Source organism: Lynx canadensis, chromosome B4, assembly GCF_007474595.2.
Source record: "Lynx canadensis isolate LIC74 chromosome B4, mLynCan4.pri.v2, whole genome shotgun sequence".
Lineage (NCBI taxonomy): Eukaryota > Metazoa > Chordata > Mammalia > Carnivora > Felidae > Lynx > Lynx canadensis.
Window position 1 is genome coordinate 41,773,785 of NC_044309.1, and position 18,623 is coordinate 41,792,407.

The following is an 18,623-nucleotide window of genomic DNA, read 5'->3' on the forward strand; positions in this document are numbered from 1 at the left end:
CCTTCTATTCTTTGACAAGGGAGTGAAAATTAAAAACAAAAACAAAAACAACACAACCTTCCTCCTCCCCACAAGATGGATTAGGAATGAAAAACGACCACACAATTGAGACTAGTATTTTTTTCTTAACGTTTATTTGTTTTTGAGAGATACAGAGACAGAGTGCGAGCGGGGGAGGGGCAGAGAGAGAGGGAGACAAAGAATCCGAAGCGGGCTCAGGGCCCTGAGCCGTCAGCACGGAGCCCGACACGGGGCTCGAACCCACAAACCGTGAGATCATGACCTGAGCCCAAATCGGACACCTAACCGACTGAGCCACCCAGGCACCCCTGAGACTAGTATTTTTAAAACTGTGGACAGGAGGCCTGTCTTAGGGTGCCAGTTGCCCTAACTGGGTGTCTTATGAAGGCCGCAGGCTGAGAGTAAAAGTAGGAGTTCAGGAAGACTCCGGTCTGTTTGATGGGACGTGAGGCTTTTAGGAGACCAGTTTTTTGGTTTTGTTTTTACACAAAAAGTGTGTGTATGTGTTTTACACAAAAGGTGTGTATTTGGGGCCCATCAAGAAAGGACTTTAGTTTTTCATAGACCAAAAGGGCTAAATTCAACAGTTGACCTTAGACTGGAGGTTAACACATGTTGAAGTAACCAGAATTGTAACTGAAGGTCTGAAGAATCAAAGGAGAAATAATTGAAATAATAGGGGAAAACAGGTAGCCTGGAATCCGACAAATAACAGACAAAGAAAGGCCATCCAGGCCAGAATCAACATTCTATTTGGGTTTTTCCCTTGCTAATGAGCTGGGGTATTCCCTCATTGCCTCATCTGGGCAGAATTCCCTCATTGTTGCTGCCTTACGCAGTAGGATGGTTATGGTTTTTGCATGGTAAACTTTACTACAAGATCATTACTTCGGGTGTATGGCAGAGAGGGGTTCTAAATGCATCATCCTCAGAGACTTTAGAGCCAGGAAGGACTCGTCACCAAGGCCTAGAGAATCATGCACTGTGATTTAAAGGGTATCAGTCAGACTGCCTCACACATCACTTGGGAATGATGTATGTCTGCTTCACCTGAAACTCAGGAAAAGACAACTTAAAGAAAAAAATTTTTTTAATTTTGTTGGGAGACAGAGACAGTGAGTGGGGGAGGGGCAGAGAGAGAGGGAGACACAGAATCCGAAGCAGGTTCCGGGCTCTGAGCTGTCAGCACAGAGACTGATGTGGGGCTGGAGCCCACGAACTGTGAGATCATGACCTGAGCCAAAGCCAGATGCTTCACTGAGCCACACAGGAGCCCCAGGAAAAGACAACTTTAAAAATTTTTTTTTTTTTTAACGTTTTATTTATTTTTGAGACAGAGAGAGACAGAGCATGAACGGGGGAGGGTCAGAGAGAGGGAGACACAGAATCCAAAACAGGCTCCAGGCTCTGAGCTGTCAGCACAGAGCCCGACGCGGGGCTCGAACCCACGGACCGCGAGATCATGACCTGAGCCGAAGTCGGACGCTCAACCGACTGAGCCACCCAGGCGCCCCAGGAAAAGACAACTTTAAAAAAAAAAAATTTTTTTTAACGTTTTATTTATTTTTGAGACAGAGAGAGACAGAGCATGAACGGGGGAGGGGCAGAGAGAGGGGGAGACACAGAATGGAAGCAGGCTCCAGGCTCTGAGCCATCAGCCCAGAGCCCGACGCGGGGCTCGAACTCACAGACCGCGAGATCATGACCTGAGCTGAAGTCGGACGCTCAACCGACTGAGCCACCCAGGCGCCCCAAGACAAGACAACTTTTTAAAAGCAGGTCAGGGGCGCCTGGGTGGCTCAGTCGGTTGAGCGTCCGACTTCGGCTCAGGTCATGATCTCACAGTTCGCGGGTTGGAGCCCCGCATCAGGCTCTGTGCTGACAGCTCAGAGCCCGGAGCCTGCTTCGGATTCTGTGTCTCCCTCTCTCTCTCTGCCCCTCCCCCACTCACACTCTGTCTCTCTCTCTCCTTCAAAAATAAATAAACATTAAAAAAAATTAAAAAAAAAATAAAAGCAGGTCAATGGTCACACTTTGGTCAGAAGAAAATGGACTGGTGGATCAGTTTCTCATGCCAGGGAGAATAGAAGGTGCCCAGAGTCCAAGAAGACTTGATGGAAGGAACCTAGTTGAAACCGGGCTAGACCAGAAGGTGCTCGTGGAATTTCGAGACCTTCAAAATTTGCTTTTAGTATGATTCCTAGAATCAGCAATTTCTTCTGTGGAGATGTGACTTTATGCTTCCCGCATACCTGGTTTTTTTTGAACTAAAAATATGAGAAAACTATTTTTTCAACTTTATTGAGGTATAATTGACAAAATTGTAAAATACTTAAGGTATGCAATGTGATGATTTCATATACATGTATGCTGTGAAAGGTTCCCCCCCCCCCACCGTCACATTAATTAATTCATCTCCTCACATATTTACCCTTATAAATATTTTTTGGGTGGTGAGAACACTTTAAGTTCTACTCTTTTAGCACATTTCAATTATACACTATAGTGTTACCAGCTATAGTCACCACGTTATACATTAGCTCCTCAGACTTTATTCATCTTATAACTGAAAGCTTTTACCTTTTTCCAAACTCTCCCTCTTTCCCCTACACCTCACCCCTGGCGACCACTTTTCTATTCTGTTTCTATGAGTTTGACTTAATTAATTAATTAATTAATTTTTTTAAGATTCCACATATAAGCCATACCATGCAGTATTTGCCTTTCTCTGTCTGGCTTATTTCACTTAGCATAATGCCCTCCAGATTTGTCCACGTTGTCACAAATGACAGGATTTCCTTTTTCTAAAAAGCTGAATAATATTCCATTGTATGTAATAGACACCATATTTTCTTGATCCATTCATCTCTTGACACTTAGGTTGTTCCGTATCTTGGTTATTGTGATTAATGCTGCAAAGAACATTGAAGTACAGACATCTCTTTGAGATAATAGTTTGGTTTCTCTTGAATATATATCCCAAGGAGGGATTGCTGGATCATATGTATTTTTATTTTTTATTTGCTAAAAAATATGTTTATTTTTAAGTAATTTCTACACCCATGTTGAGCTCGAACTTACAACTCCGAGATCAAGAAATGCACTGTCTATTGACTGAGTCAGGCAGGTACCCCCATATTTTTATTTTTAATTCCCTGAGAAATCTCCATACTGTTTTCCATAGTGACTGTAGCAGTTTACATTCTCAACAACAGTGTACAAGTGTTCCCTTTTCTCCACATCTTTGCCAGCATGTTATCTTTTTTTTTTTAAATAGCTATCCTAATAGATGTGAGGTGATATTTAATTGTGCTTTTGATTTGCATCTCCCTGATGATTAGTGACACTGAGCACTTTTTAATGCACCTGTTGGTCATTGGTATGTCTTCTGAAAAATGTCTATTCAGGTCCTTTTCCCATTTTAAAATTGAGTTATTTCCCTTTTTGCCACTGAGTTGTAGCTGTTCTTGTGTTTTTGGGATATTAACCCCTTATTGGATATGTGGTTTGCAAATACTTTCTTCCATTCTGTAGTTTTCTTTTTCATTTTATTGATGGATTCTTTTCCTGAGCAGAAGATTTTTAGTTTGATGTAGTCCTCCTTGCTTATTTTTGCTTTTATTGCCTTTGCTTTTGGTGTCAAATAAAAAAAGTCATTGCCAAGACCAATGTCAAAGAGCTAACCTTCTATGTTTTCTTCTAGGTGGTTTATGGTTTTAGGTCTCATGTTTAAGTCCTTAGGATTAAAGACTTTTTTTCCAGTTAATTTTGGTGTATGGTGTAAGATAATGGTCTAGTTTTATTGTTTTGCATATGGCAATCCAGTTTTCCCAACACCATCTGTTGAAGAGACTATCCTTTTCCATTGTATGTTTTTGTCTCCATTTTATTTATTTCATTTATTAAAAATTTTTTTAATGTTTATTTTTGAAGGAGAGAGACAGATACAGTGTGAGCAGGGGAGGGGCAGAGAGAGAGGGAGACACAGAACCCAAGGCAGGCTCCAGGCTCTGAGCTGTGAGCACAGAGCCCAATGTGGGGCTCAAACTCATGAACCGTGAGATCATGACCTGAGCCAAAGTCAGATGCCCAACCAACTGAGCCACGCAAGCGCCCCAATTTTTGGCTCCTTTTTACAAGATTAGTTGGCCATCCGTGTGGGTTTATTTTTAGGTTCTCTACTTTTTGCCATTGATCTGTGTGTCCGTGTTTATGCCAATACCATACTGTTTTAATTATTATAGCTTTGTAATATAGTTTGAAACCAGGAACTGCCTCCTTGGGTGCCTCCAACTTTGCCCTTCTTTCTCAAGATTGCTTTGGATACGCAGGGTCTTTTGTGGCTTCATACAAATTTTAGGATTTTTTTTCTGTTCTGTGAAAAATGCCATTGGAATTTTGATAGGGATTGCACTCAGTCTATAGATGGCTTTAGGTAGTAGGAACATTTTAACAATATTAATTCTTCTAGTCCATTTATTTGTATCTTCTTCATTTTCTTTCATCAGTGTTTTATAGTTTTCAGTGTATAGGTCTTTCACTTTCTTGGTTAAATTTATTCCTAAATATTTTATTCTTTTTGAGGCTACTGTAAATAAGACTGTTTTCTTAATTTCTGATAATTTGTTGTTAGTTATAGAAACACGAGTAATTTTTGTGTATTTATTTTATATCCTGCAACTTTACTGAACTTATCTATTAGCTCTAACAGTTTTATTTTGGTCGGATTTTAAGGGTTTTTCTATATGTTTTCATGTCATCTGCAAATAGAGGCAATTTTACTTCTTTTCCAATATGAATTCATTTTATATCTTTTTCTTGACTAATCACTCTGGTTAGGACTTCTGGTACTATGTTGAATAAAAGTGGTGAGAGTGGGCATCTTTGTCTTGTTCCTTATTTTAGAGGAAAAGCATTCAGGGGAGCCTGGGTGACTCAGTTGGTTAAGTATCCAACTTTGGCTCAGGTCATGATCTCATGGTTTGTGAGTTTGAGCCCTGCATTGGGCTCTCTGCTGTCAGCAGGGAGCCTGCTTCAGATCCTCTGTCTCCCTTTCTCTCTGCCCCTCTCCCATGGGCATGTGCTCACACGCTCTCTCTCTCTGTCTCTCAAAAAAAAAAACCCTCTACAATCAACAAAACTAGAAGACAACTGACAGAATGGGAGAAGATATTTGCACATGACATATCAGATTAAGGGTTAGTATCCAAAATCTATAAAGAACTTATCAAACTCAATACCCAAAAAGCAAATAACCCATGAACAAATAGGCAGAAGACATGAATAGATAGTTTTCCAAAGAAAACATCCAGATGGCTAACAGACACATGAAAAGATGCTGAAATCACTCATCATCAGGAAAATACAAATCAAAACCTCAATGAGATACCTCCTCACACCTGTCAGAATGACTAAAATTAACAACTCAGGAAACAACAGATGTTGGCGAGGATGTGGAAAACAGGACCCCTTTTACACTGCTAGTGGAAATGCAAACTGGTACAGACACTCTGAAAAACCGCATGGAGGTTCCTTAAAAAATTAAAAATAGAACTACCCTACAACCCAGCAATTGCACTACTAGGTATTTATCCAATGGATACAGGAGTGCTGTTTTGAAGGGGTACATGCACCCTAATGTTTATAGCAGCACTATCCACAATAGCCAAGTTATGGAAAGAGCCCAAATGTCCATCGACTGATGAATAGATAAAGAAAATGTGGTATACATACATACAATGAAAAATATGTATATACAATGAAAAATACTCAGTGATCAAAAAGAATTAAATCTTGCCCTTTGCAACAACATGAATGGAACTAGAGTGTATTATGCTAAGCAAAAAAAGTCAGGCAGAGAAAGATAAATATCATATGATTTCCACTCATATGTGGAATTTAAGAAACAAAACAGATGAACATAGGGGAAGGGGAAGAAAAATAAGATAAAAGGAGAGGAAGGCAAACTATAAGAGACTCTTAAATAAAGAGAACAAACTGAGGGTTGCTGGAGAGGTGATGGATGGGGGGGGGATGGGCTAAATGGGTGTTGGGCATTAAGGAGGGCACATGTTGGGAGCACTGGGTGTCATATGTAAGTGATGAATTGCTAAATTCTACCCCTGAAATCATTGTTACACTATACATTAACTAACTTGGATTTAAATAAAATAAAAAATATATATAATACTCAAAGAAACAAATAAACATTAAAAAATAAAAAAACAGGAAAAATTTTCAGATTTTCACTGTTTAGTATGATGTTAGCTATGGACTTGTTGCATATGGCCTTATTCGTTTTGAGGTACATTCCCTCTATATCCAGTTTGAGAGGTATTTATCATGCAATGATGTTGAATTTTGTCAATGCTTTTTCTGAACCTATTGAGATGCTTATATGATTTTTATCCTTCGTTTTGTTAAAGTGGAGTGTTACACTGATTTGTGGATGCTGACCCATCCTTGCATCCTTGGAATGAAGCCCACTTGATCATGCTGTATAATCCTTTTAATGTTGATTATTTGTTTGAGGATTTTTGTATTTCTCTTCATCAGGGATTTTGGTCTGAACTTTTCTTGCAGTGTCTTGTCTGGCTTTGGTATCAGGGTGATGCTGGCTTCATAAAATGAGTTTGAAAGTGTTCCCTCAAAAAGGAAAAGTTTGAGAAGTATTGGTGTTAATTTTCTTTAAATATTTGGTAGAATTCATTGGTGAAGCCTTCTGGTCCTGGGACTTTTGTTTGTTGGAAGGTTTTTGATTGCCAATTCAATCTCTTTACTAGTAATCGGTCTGCTCACATTTTGTATTCATGATTCAGTCTCGGTAGATTGTATGTTTGTAGGAATTTATGCATTTCTTTTTAGGTTGTCCAATTTATTGCTATATGTTGTTCACAGTAGTCTGTTATGATCCTTTGTATCTGTGTGGTATCAGTTGTAATGTTTCCTCTTTCATTTATAATTTTATTTATTTGAGTTCTCTCTCTTTTTCTTGGTAAATCTAACTAAAGGTTTGTTTGTTTTGTTTATCCTTTCAGAAAATCAGCTCCTAGTTTCATTTTCTTTTTAAAATCTTTTTTAAATGTTTATTTATTTTTGAGACAGAGAGAGACAGAGCATGAACAGGGGAGGGTCAGAGAGAGGGAGACACAGAATCCAAAACAGGCTCCAGGCTCTGAGCTGTCAGCACAGATCCTGACGTGGGACTCAAACTCATGGACCGTGAGATCATGACCTGAGCTGAAGTTGGACGCCCAACCGATTGAGCCACCCAGGCGCCCCTTAGTTTCATTTTCTATTATCTTTTTAGTCTCCATTTATTTCTGGTCTAATCTTTGTTATTTTCTTCCTTCAACTAACTTCAGGCTTAGTTTGTTCTTTTTCTAGTTCGTTGAGGTATAAAGTTAGGTTGTTTATTTGAGACGTTTCTTGTTTCTTAATGTAGGCATTTATCACTGTGAACTCCCTCTTAGAACTGCTTCTGTCGCATGCCACAAGTTTTGGCACGGTGTATTTCCATTTTGTTTTATTTTTTAAGTGTCTTTATTAATTTTGAGAAAGAGAGAGCGTGAGGGAGGCGCAGAGAGAGAGGGAGATAGAGAATCCCAAGCAGGCTTCCTGCTGTCAGCACAGAGCCCCACACGGGGGCTTGGTTTCATGTACTCTGAGATCATGACTTGAGCCAAAGTTGAGTCAGAGGCTTAACTGAGCCACTCAGGCGCCAGTGTATTTCCGTTTTCATTAGTCTCAAGATGTTTTTTGATTTCTGGTTTGATTTATTCTTTGACTCATTGGTTATATTCAAGAACCAATGAATTTTCCAGTTTTCTTCTTGTCATTGATTTGTAGTTTCATACCATTGTGGTCAGGAAAGATGCTTAATATGATTTTAATCTTCCTAAATTTATTAAGACTTGTTTTGTGACCTAACGTGTGACCTATCCTGGAGAATGTTCCATGTATGCTTGGGATGAATGTGTATTCTGCTGCTGTTCTATGGGTTGTTCCGTAAATGTTTTTTGGATCCATATGATCTAATATTTCCTTATTGATTTTCTGAAGGGATGATCTGTTGTTGAAAGTGGGTAGAGAAACTTTATTTATTTTGCTCAAATCCATGAACTCTGTCGTTTTTTACATGATGTTTAAAAAATCATTTTTGTTTGAAGTATAGATTCACAGGAAGTTGCAAAGATAACCCAGTGAGATCCTGTGTGCCCCCCCATTGATTTCCTCTAATGGTTACATCCTATGTAACTATAGCACAATGCCAAAACCAGGAAACTTCTGTTGGTACAATGTGCGTGGATGGTCTTGTGTGAGGTTATAAAATTATAAAGTGGTCACTTGTGGAGATTCATAATCACCACTGCAATCAAGATACAGAACTATTCCATCACCACAAAGAATTCCTTTATGCTACCCCTTTATAGTCACACTCTTTTCTTTTTTCTTTTCTTTTTCAATGAAAAAAAAAAAAAGACAATTTTGAAAGATCCAGATTTTCTCAGTTGTGCCCGGGGGCCAAGGGAATTGAATTTCAGGCGTGCCCACCCTTCAGCCAGAGAAAGAGGGTGACTAGATAAATGATGGGGGACAGTGGAACTGTGGCAACAGGAACCACAGTGGGAGAACCCAAAAGGGGAGAGCATAAATTTACAGTGAGAGTCCCCTAATGGGTCTTGTTTCCTGGGGTGTAGTTTCTGTTTTTAAAATCTCTTGTTTTACTACAAGGGAATACAAAGGACACAGAATACCAACAACTGTCAGTAAGGCACTGGTTTTAATTTTAATCACTTCATTCTGTCTGACCTTTAAATAGGCTGTTTGCAATCTCTATCTCCCTTTATGTTTAGCGTGGAAGCAAATTATTTCTTTAGTCTTCACTGCTTGGGACTGACTGGTGAAATATTTTTGGCATAATATGCTCAGGTTTTTCTGGGTATCCATCTATTCATGGGTAAAATAAAAATGTTTCTTGATCTCCCTGGATAAAAAGCAAGAAGAATCTTTTAAAAAAATTTTTTTAAAGTCTTTATTTGTTTTTGAGAGAGAGAGTGCGAGTGGGCAAGGAACAGAGAGAGAGAGAGATACACAGAATCCGAAGCAGGCTCCAGGCTCCGAGCTGTCAGCACAGAGCCTGACGTGGGACTTGAACTCACGAACTGCGAGATCATGACCTGAGTGGAAGTTGGACACTTAACCGACTAAGCCACCCAGGTGCCCCCAAACCAAGAAGAATCTAAGGTTTCCAACAGGAAACAAAAAAAGAATTTTTAGAATAAAAATTTATAGAAGCCAGGGTAAAAAGCAAAAATTCCTTGAGTAGATGTTTGAGAGAAAACACAAAATAAAAGAGAAAGAGAATCTTGGGATCACAAGAGACCAATGTCCCAAAGAAATCCCAAAGGAGAGACTCTGGTCTTCTCATGGAACCAAGCAGAGGTTGGGGGGTGGGGAAGAGCTGAACCTTAGAGGCTGGCCAGAGATGCCCTAAGAGAGATTTCGGAAAACAATAATCATTTAGCTTGGGTCTAGGTGAACTCTGCTTCTAATTTGGGGGTGTGTGATTGACGTTCTTTACTTGTGACACAAATTAATGAAAAAAAATTGGGGGGGGGGCGCTGGGGTGGCTCAGTTGGTTAAGCATCCGACTTCGGCTCAGGTCATGATCTCACGGTCCGTGAGTTCGAGCCAAGTGCCGGGCTCTGGGCTGACAGCTGGGAGTCTGGAGCCTGCTTTGGATTCTGTGTCTTCCTCTCTCTCTGCCCTCCCCTGCTTGTGCTCTGTCTCTCTTTCTCTCTTTCTCTCAAAAATAAATAAACATTAAAAAAATTTTTTTTGGGGGGGGTGCCTGGGTGGCTCAGTCGGTTAAGCATCCGACTCTTGGTTTCGGCTCAGGTCATGAACTCACAGTTTGGGAGTTCGAGCCCCACATCAGGGTCTGTGCTGACAATGCAGAGGCTGCTTGGGATTCTCTTTCTCTCCCTGTCTCTCTGCCCCTCCCCTACTCACTCTCTCTGTCTCTCTCTCTCAAAAATAAATAAATACACTGTAAAAAATTAAAAAAAAATTCCTTAGCAATTTATGGCATTTTGTTAGTTTGTCATGGGTGGCTGTGAGCCCTTTCCAACCTCCTTTCCTGGTCCTTGGCTGCTTGTTCCCCTTTGGTCATCCTGTGCTGTCGTCACTACCATCCTTTGGTGCAAATAGATATAAGTCACCTCATCAGGTTGACCTGTATCTAAATGTTGAAGGACGTTTGCTCTTTGTTAATGACATTTCAGTCATCAGTCAGAAATGGGAGGGATTACTTGAAGTTGGGGAGCTTAAAATTTTCCTGGGACCCTAGAAATCATACCACATCCTTTTCTGTACCTTTACTGATAGTAATTTTTGTTGCACTACATCTGTTTCTGTACCTTTACTGATAGTAATTTTTGTTGCACTACATCAGACTGAGTGAAAGTTGTGTTGAGAAAGTAAAGGGGTAAAAAGCACGATTCTAAGGTCACGGTCACAAAGAAAGACCTCGCCTTCTGGTTGTGGAAGTTAAAGCAGCAAAGCGCCAGGAGGACATCTTCCTAGTACAGCTTACAATATGGCCGACACTGTGTTAGGTCTGTTACCTGTATTTTCTCATTTAACTGTTCGATATTTGTATGAGATACTATTGTATAAAATTGGCATGAGATACTATTAGACAAAGAAACTGAGGCTGAGAGAGGTTAAGAAACTTGTCAAGTTACCATGGGTAGAAAGAGGCCAGCCCCCTTGACACAAGAGTGAACTCCCTGAACTACTGTACCTCTTCCAGCTTACTCAGTTGGTGACTGCATTTTTCTTCCCCAGCCTCCGTTCCAGGGCTGGCATTGTGTGACTGCCTTCCTTGAGCCCCCTTATCACGTACAGACCATGCTCTTCTCCAGGCCTCTTAGTTTTGAAGCTCATGTCCGTATCATCAGACCGTATCATCTACACCTACACATTGTTGTGGTCATTCCTGGAACCTGGGTCATTCCCCTCATTTCTCAGTCACTGTGGTAACTGACTCACTGTCATTCTAACACTATTCCTGTCATAGTTTTTATCAATTTCGGTGTATAGATAGGTGATGCCTCTAAAGCTTTAGCCTTGTAGTTCCACAAATCTTCTTCTCTAACACCTTTATCTTCCACTTCATCTCAGCCACACATTCCCATGGTCATGCCTAGATAGACCTTTTCATTCCCAATAACTGCCACCTCTCCTATCATCCTGACTTCACACATCCCATTCTTTTGCCACCACCTCCTATTTTTCCAGGTCAATTCCTATATCCCACAATACCAGAACACTAATACATCAGTCCTACTGCCTACTTACTGCCCATTACCCGCTCCATACTTAGTCTCCTCTTTACCCAGCTTAAATTCAATATAATAACTCTTTCACATGCAACTTGGACTCCCGTGCCCTTCTGTGGTTTCAATATATTCACGTGGCAAAAAGGAACCCCTCTATGCCTTGTATTGGTGCAGCTGATAGTGGCTGGCCGAAGACATACAACCGAACTCATACAATGGTCTCACAACAGTGAGAACAGCTATCTCATTTTAATCTGGGACCATGAATCTCAAGTGGACCCTTAATGCTCCCGGGCAATCAAAATTCCCTAATCCGTTCTCTCTCCCACTCTCCTTGGTGACTTTTCATTCCTTCTTTTCTCTCCTCAACCCCCCCATTCACACTCTCAGCGGATGACCCTGTTTTCTACTTCACCAAGACAAGCGAAGAATTGGAAGAACTACACATTTCTGTCACCACACCTACTGAAATACCAGCTTCTTATACTCTGCTTGCCTGTCTGTTAGCATAGATAACATAGCCATGCTTCCAACCGGATTCTATCTCTCGCCTACCTCCATTGATCACCATCATTTTCCCTCTATCATGTAACTCCCATCAACATACAGACAAGCTGTTCTTTCTCTAATCAAAAAAAAGCCACCCTTCTCTTACTGCAGTTCTTCCAATAGCTTGCCCTGTTTCTTTGTTCCCTTTTGCAGCAAATTTCTTAAAACAACTGATTATACTCTTTGTCTCCAGTTCCTCCTCTTCCACTCGCTTTCCAACTCCAACTCCAGTTTGACTTTCCGCCCCGCCCCTCCACCCCCCCCACCATTCCACCAAACTGTGCTTTGCTGGCTCTCCAGTGACCTTGGCATTGCTCGATCCCAGGATCAATCCCCAGTCTTCATCTTGACCCAGAAATGATGTTGGCTAAGTCAATCAATTGATCAGTCCTTTGCCTGGATGTACTTTCTTTCCATGGGTTCAAAATTCTGCACTCTACAGTTTTCCTCCTACTTCAGCAGTCACTATCTTAGTTCAATCAGGCTGCTATGACGAAATATTATAGACTGGGTGGCTTAAACGATGAGTGTTTATATCTCACGGTCCTGGAAGCTGGAAAGTCCAAGATCAAGGTGCTGGCAGATTCCCTTTTGGTGAGGTCCTTCCTCCTGGCTTGCAGTCAGCCGCCACACTGTGGGCTCACATGGCTTTTTCTTGGTGCCTATGTGCAGAGAGAGATTTTCCTCTTCTTTTCCTACCCTCATGACCTTATCTAAACCTAATTACCTCCGAGGAGCCCCACCTCCAAATACCAACATATTGGGAGTTAGGGCTTCAACATGTGAATTTTGAGATTCACATTTATTCTGTAACAGTCACAACTTCGGAGCCTTCTTTGCTGATTTTTCCTGTTCTCCCAGACTTTTTACAATGACATGCCTCAAGGCATAAGCACTGGTTCTTTCCTCTTCTCTATCGTCACTCCCTTGGTGGTTTCATTCAGCCCTGTGGCTTTCAGTACCCATCTGTATACCTCCCAGTAACTCCAAACTTGACATTTTTAGTTTAGAGCTCTTCCCTCAACTCCAAATGTATGCATCCAACAGCATATTCAGCATATTTTGTTGGGTGTCTAACAGACATTTATTTAACTTTCTGAATACAGAAGATGAAGTGATAGCAATTGTTTTAACCTCCCAGTCTGCTAATTCTTACAGCTGTCAGTTTTTGCCTGGTTTTGATGATTTTTCTTCCCATTACAGGTCATATTTTCCTGCTTCTTTGTATGCCTCATATGCTTTGATTGGTTGCCAGACTTTGTAAATTTTATCTTGTTGGGTGCTGGATATTTTTGTAATTCTATAAATATTCTGGAGCTTTGCTCTGGGACTCAGTTAAGTTACTTGGAAACAGTTTGATCCTTTGGGGTCTTGCTTTTAACATTTGTTAGACAGGACTGCAGCAGCATTTAACCGAAGGCTAATTGTTCCCTACCACTGAGACAAGACCCTTTCACATGCCCTGCACAATGCCCCGTGAATTCATTTTGGCTGGCAGGATCCAGCACTGTTCCCAGCCCTGCTGATCGCCTGGTACTGTTTCGTCCGATCGCGTCATACAGCTTTATTCTCCATCCTTGAGTAATTTCCTCACTTATGGGTGAATACTGGTAGGGAGCTTTCGCGGATCTCTGGCGTTCTTTGTGGCTTTCCCCTTTCTGATCCTCACTTCTGTGAACTTGAGTGGCCTTGGTCTCCCTTCACTTTTGGCTCAACTCAGGGAGTCAACTAAGCACGACCTGGTTTTCACCTTCCAGTACCTCAGCTTGGAAACTCTCTCCAAGAGCTAAGCTGGGGCAGTGGTAGGGCTCAGTCTCTCAGGGACCATTGTCTTTTGTCCCCTGAAATTTAATGTCTGGAGATCTATCGTGTCATATATTTGATGTTTTTTGCCATTGTTGCTGTTGTTTGTTTCAGGAAGGAGGGTAAATTTAATCCGTTACTCCGTTTTGACCCTAATCCAATAGGCATCTGATGTCGACATGTGCAAGACGGATCTCCTCATGTTTTTCACCAGACCTGCTCTTGTAATCCTCTGTATCTATGTGACTTCTTTCTTTTCCTCATCCAGCTTTCTCCAGTATTTACTCCATCAGGAAATCTTCTGGCTCCTCCCGCAAATTTTATCCGTAATGTGATGACTTTATTTATTTTTTATTTTTTTAATGTTTATTTATTTTTGAGAGAGAGACAGAGAGAGATGGAGAGAGGGACAGAGCATGAGCGGGGGAGGGGCAGAGAGAGGGAAACAGAATGTGAAGCGGGCTCCAGGCTCCGAGCTGTCAGCGCAGGGCCCGACGCGGGGCTCGAACTCAGGAACCGTGAGATCCTGACCTGAGCCAAAGTCAGACACTCAACTGACTGAGCCACCCAGGTTCCCCAATAATATGATGACTTTAAATCACCTCCGCTGCTAGCACTTGGTCTGAGCGACCTTCACTTCTTGCCTGGATTATCATAATTGCTTCCTAACCGGTTCCCTTTTATGCTCTTTCCCACCTGGAATCTGATCTCAATTCAGCGGTCAGAGCAAGCTTTTGAAAATATGAATTCGTATTACTCTGCATTGACTGCCTCGGCAATTCTCTAATGGTTCAAGCATGTTCTTGTCTCAGGACCTTTGCACTGGCTCTTTCCTCTTCCTGGAATACTTTTTCCCTAGATCTCTGAATATCTAACTTCCTTCAATCTTTGCCAAATGTCCACCTTCCCAATGAGGTTACCCCCGCCATTTTTTTTAAAGAGGCTCCACGCTCAGCATGGTGCCCAGCGTGAGGCTTGAACTCACAACCCTGAGATCAAGACCTGAGATGAGATCGAAAGTTGGATGCTTAAGTGACTGAGCCACCCAGGCACCCTGAAGGTTACCCCTTTAAAAGTTTTTTTTGTTTTTTTTGTTTTTGGTTTTTTTTTTTTTAATTTTTTTTTTCAACGTTATTTATTTGTGGGACAGAGAGAGACAGAGCATGAACGTGAGGGGCAGAGAGAGAGGGAGACACAGAACCGGAAACAGGCTCCACAGCCCAGAGCCCGACGCGGGGCTCGAACAACGGACCGCGAGATCGTGACCTGGCTGAAGTCGGACGCTCAACCGACTGCGCCACCCAGGCGCCCCTAAAAGTTTTTTTTTTAATTAAAAAATATTTTAATAGAGCATCATCTCTTTACTTTTTGACTAAAGCATCTACATGGCTTAAAATTGGAAAGATCAGAGTACACAGTGAAAACTTTTCTTTTTACTCCTGTCCTCTCCGAGAGATCACCATTGTTTCTTGCATATCTTTCCGGCAATATTTTATAGGTATAAAAGTGATATATACCCTCTCCTCTTTTTTTTTTTTTTCCAACGTTTATTTATTTTTGGGACAGAGAGAGACAGAGCATGAACGGGGCAGGGGCAGAGAGAGAGGGAGACACAGAATCGGAAGCAGGCTCCAGGCTCTGAGCCATCAGCCCAGAGCCCGACGGGAGCTCGAACTCACGGACCGCGAGATCGTGACCTGGCTGAAGTCGGACGCTTAACCGACTGCGCCACCCAGGCGCCCCCCCTCTCCTCTTTTTGTACAAATAGTATTTTATACACCCTGTCCTGCTTTTTACTCTTTCATTTATCTTGGAGATCGAATGCTACATTGTATTTCATTATTCGGATATTCCATGATATGCTTGGAACTTTGCTGCTAGACCTTTCAGAATCCAGGATTCTAATACTTTGCTGTCATAAACAGCACTGCAATGACTAACCTTGTCCATATGTCATGTATCTCACATGTGAGAATATCTGTGGGAAAAATTCCTAGAAGTAGAATCGCTGGGTCAAAGGCATGTGCACTTGTGGTTTTGATAACATGTTGCCAAGTTGTTCTTTACAGGGTGTGGACCACATTCCAATAAGCAATGCATGAGTGGCTGTTATCTCCACATCTTCACCAACATAGTATATTATCTCTAAAAAGCTTAAAGCTAAAAATATGGTGGGTTGGGGCACCTGGGTGGCTCAGTCGGTTTCGTGTTCAACTCTTGGTTTAGGCTCAGTTGGTGATCTCACGGTTTGGGGGCTCGAGCCCCGAGTTGGGCTCTGTGTTGACAGTGCCGAGCCTGCTTGGAATTCTCTCTCCCTCTCTATCGGCCCCTCCCCTGCTCGGTCTTGCTCTCTGTCCCTCTGTCCCTCTCTCAAAATAAACAAATAAATAAGTAAACATTTAAAAAATGGTGTCTTAACGCTTTTCCTTTTTATGAGTTAGCTTAAGCCCCACAGCTTAATCTTAATTTGTATTTCCTTTTCTGACGTCTGTTCATAGAACATTGCTTTTATCCGTATTTATGCATTTATTTTTTTAACTCTGCACACCTGAAGGACAAGCCGCACCTGACTTTGGGTGAGGGGAGTGGGAACCAGGAAGGTCAGAGCAGTCCCTGGACTCTGCTGGGACGACCTTTGATGATTACAGTAAGGACAAAGGACTCAGAATCTTACATTTGCCAGGAACCTTAGAAATGATACAGTTCAATGTTTTCATTTTTGTTTCAGGTTTTGTTCTCACTACCTCCGCCTTTTCCATCCCACCCACTCCACTGCCATCTCCATTGGGATCCTGCAGGCACTTGGCTTCTGAAAAATACACGGTGACTGCAATTAACGTGTGCTCCTCAAACACTGCATACCCCCCCCCCACCCCGTGTATGCTTTTGTGTAGACCGTGTGAAAACATGTTTTCCTGTCATTTCTGCCTCTACAAGTCTGCAATCCTGACATCTAAGGTGCTCTTTTTTTTTTTTTTAAATTTTTTTTTTTCAACGTTTATTTATTTTTGGGACAGAGAGAGACAGAGCATGAATGGGGGAGGGGCAGAGAGAGAGGGAGACACAGAATCGGAAACAGGCTCCAGGCTCTGAGCCGTCAGCACAGAGCCCGACGCGGGGCTCGAACTCCCGGACCGCGAGATCGTGACCTGGCTGAAGTCGGACGCTTAACCGACTGCGCCACCCAGGCGCCCCTAAGGTGCTCTTTTTTAAAAATATTTTTTAAATGTTTATTTATTTTTGAGAGAGAGAGAGAGAGAGCGTGTGGGAGCGAGGGAGTGCAGGGGAGGGGCAGAGAGAGGGAGACGGAATCTGAGGCAGGTGCCAGGCTCTGAGCTGTCAGCATAGAGCTCAACATGGGGCTCGAACTCATGAACTGTGAGATCAGGACCTGAGCTGAAGTCAGATGCTTAACCCACCGAGGCACCCACGCACTCCTCTAAAGGGCTCCTAAAACCTGAAGGTGTTTAAATAATTTGGCACCAAAAGTTATTTAGTGGCAAAACCTGACCTGATGGGTAGCTATTTAGAGTCTTTGCCTATCTCATACACTGACAATATTCAAATGTTTTTCAGAAGAATGATTCCCTTTTCTTATTGCAGATTGTTGCCCTAGACCCTGCTGGGGGCATGACGTAACAGTCTGCTACATTTCTGAAATCTGTAAAATCTGGAATATTGAAAGGCAGTTGGCCCTGAGGGTGTCAGATAAGGGATTGTGGACCTTCATTTGGACTTAAAAATTCTTGGGGCGCCTGGGTGGCTCAGTCGGTTAAGTGGCCGACTTCAGGTCATGGTCTCGTGGTCCGTGAGTTCAAGCCCCACGTCGGGCTCTGTGCTGACAGCTCAGAGCCTGGAGTCTGTTTCAGATTCTGTGTCTCCCTCTCTCTGACCCTCCCCCATTCATGTTCTGTCTTTCTCTGTCTCAAAAATAAATAAACGTTAAAAAAAAAAAATTCTCACTACTCGGGAAAGTTTTAACTCTGCACTGCTTTTTAAAATTCAGGCCTGTGTGTGTCAGTTCATGTAAAGCTGTTCAAACAAGTCCAGAAGAGTCAGTTGTGCAATAACATCCTGATAACATTCTATTATGAATACTTACAATGCTTATTCTCAGTTTCAGGTTCTTCCCTGACCTTTAAGCGTGTCTTGGGATGCCTGGGTGGCTCAGTCGGTTGAGCGTCTGACTTTGGCTCAGGTCATGATCTCACTGTGAGTTCGAGTCCCACATTGGGATCTGTGCTGACAGCTCAGACCCTGGAGCCTGCTTCCGATTCTGTGTCTCCCTTTCTCTTTGCCCCTCTACCGCCTGTGTTCTCTCTCTCTCAAAAATAAATAAACATTAAAAAATGTGTCTTAAGTAATACAAGTTATCTAAAAATATTGTTTTTTTAAAAAATTTCTTTTTTATGTTTTTATTTTATTTTTGAGAGAGAGAGAGTGGGAGTGGGGGAGGGGCAGAGGGAGAGGGTGACACAATCAGAAGCAACCTCCAGCCTCTGAGCTGTTGGCACAGAGCCTGACGTGGGGCTCGAACTCACGGACTGTGAGATCATGACCTGAGCTGAAGTCGGGTGCTTGACTGAGCCATCCAGGCACCCCTAAAAATATTGTTAATCTTTCAACTTGGAAACAAAAATGTCATATCACTTCTTTAAAAATTTTTTTTAAATGTTTATTTATTAAAAAAATTTTTTTTTTTTTTAATTTTTTTTTTTCAACGTTTATTTATTTTTGGGACAGAGAGAGACAGAGCATGAACGGGGGAGGGGCAGAGAGAGAGGGAGACACAGAATCGGAAACAGGCTCCAGGCTCCGAGCCATCAGCCCAGAGCCTGATGCGGGGCTCGAACTCACGGACCGCGAGATCGTGACCTGGCTGAAGTCGGACGCTTAACCGACTGC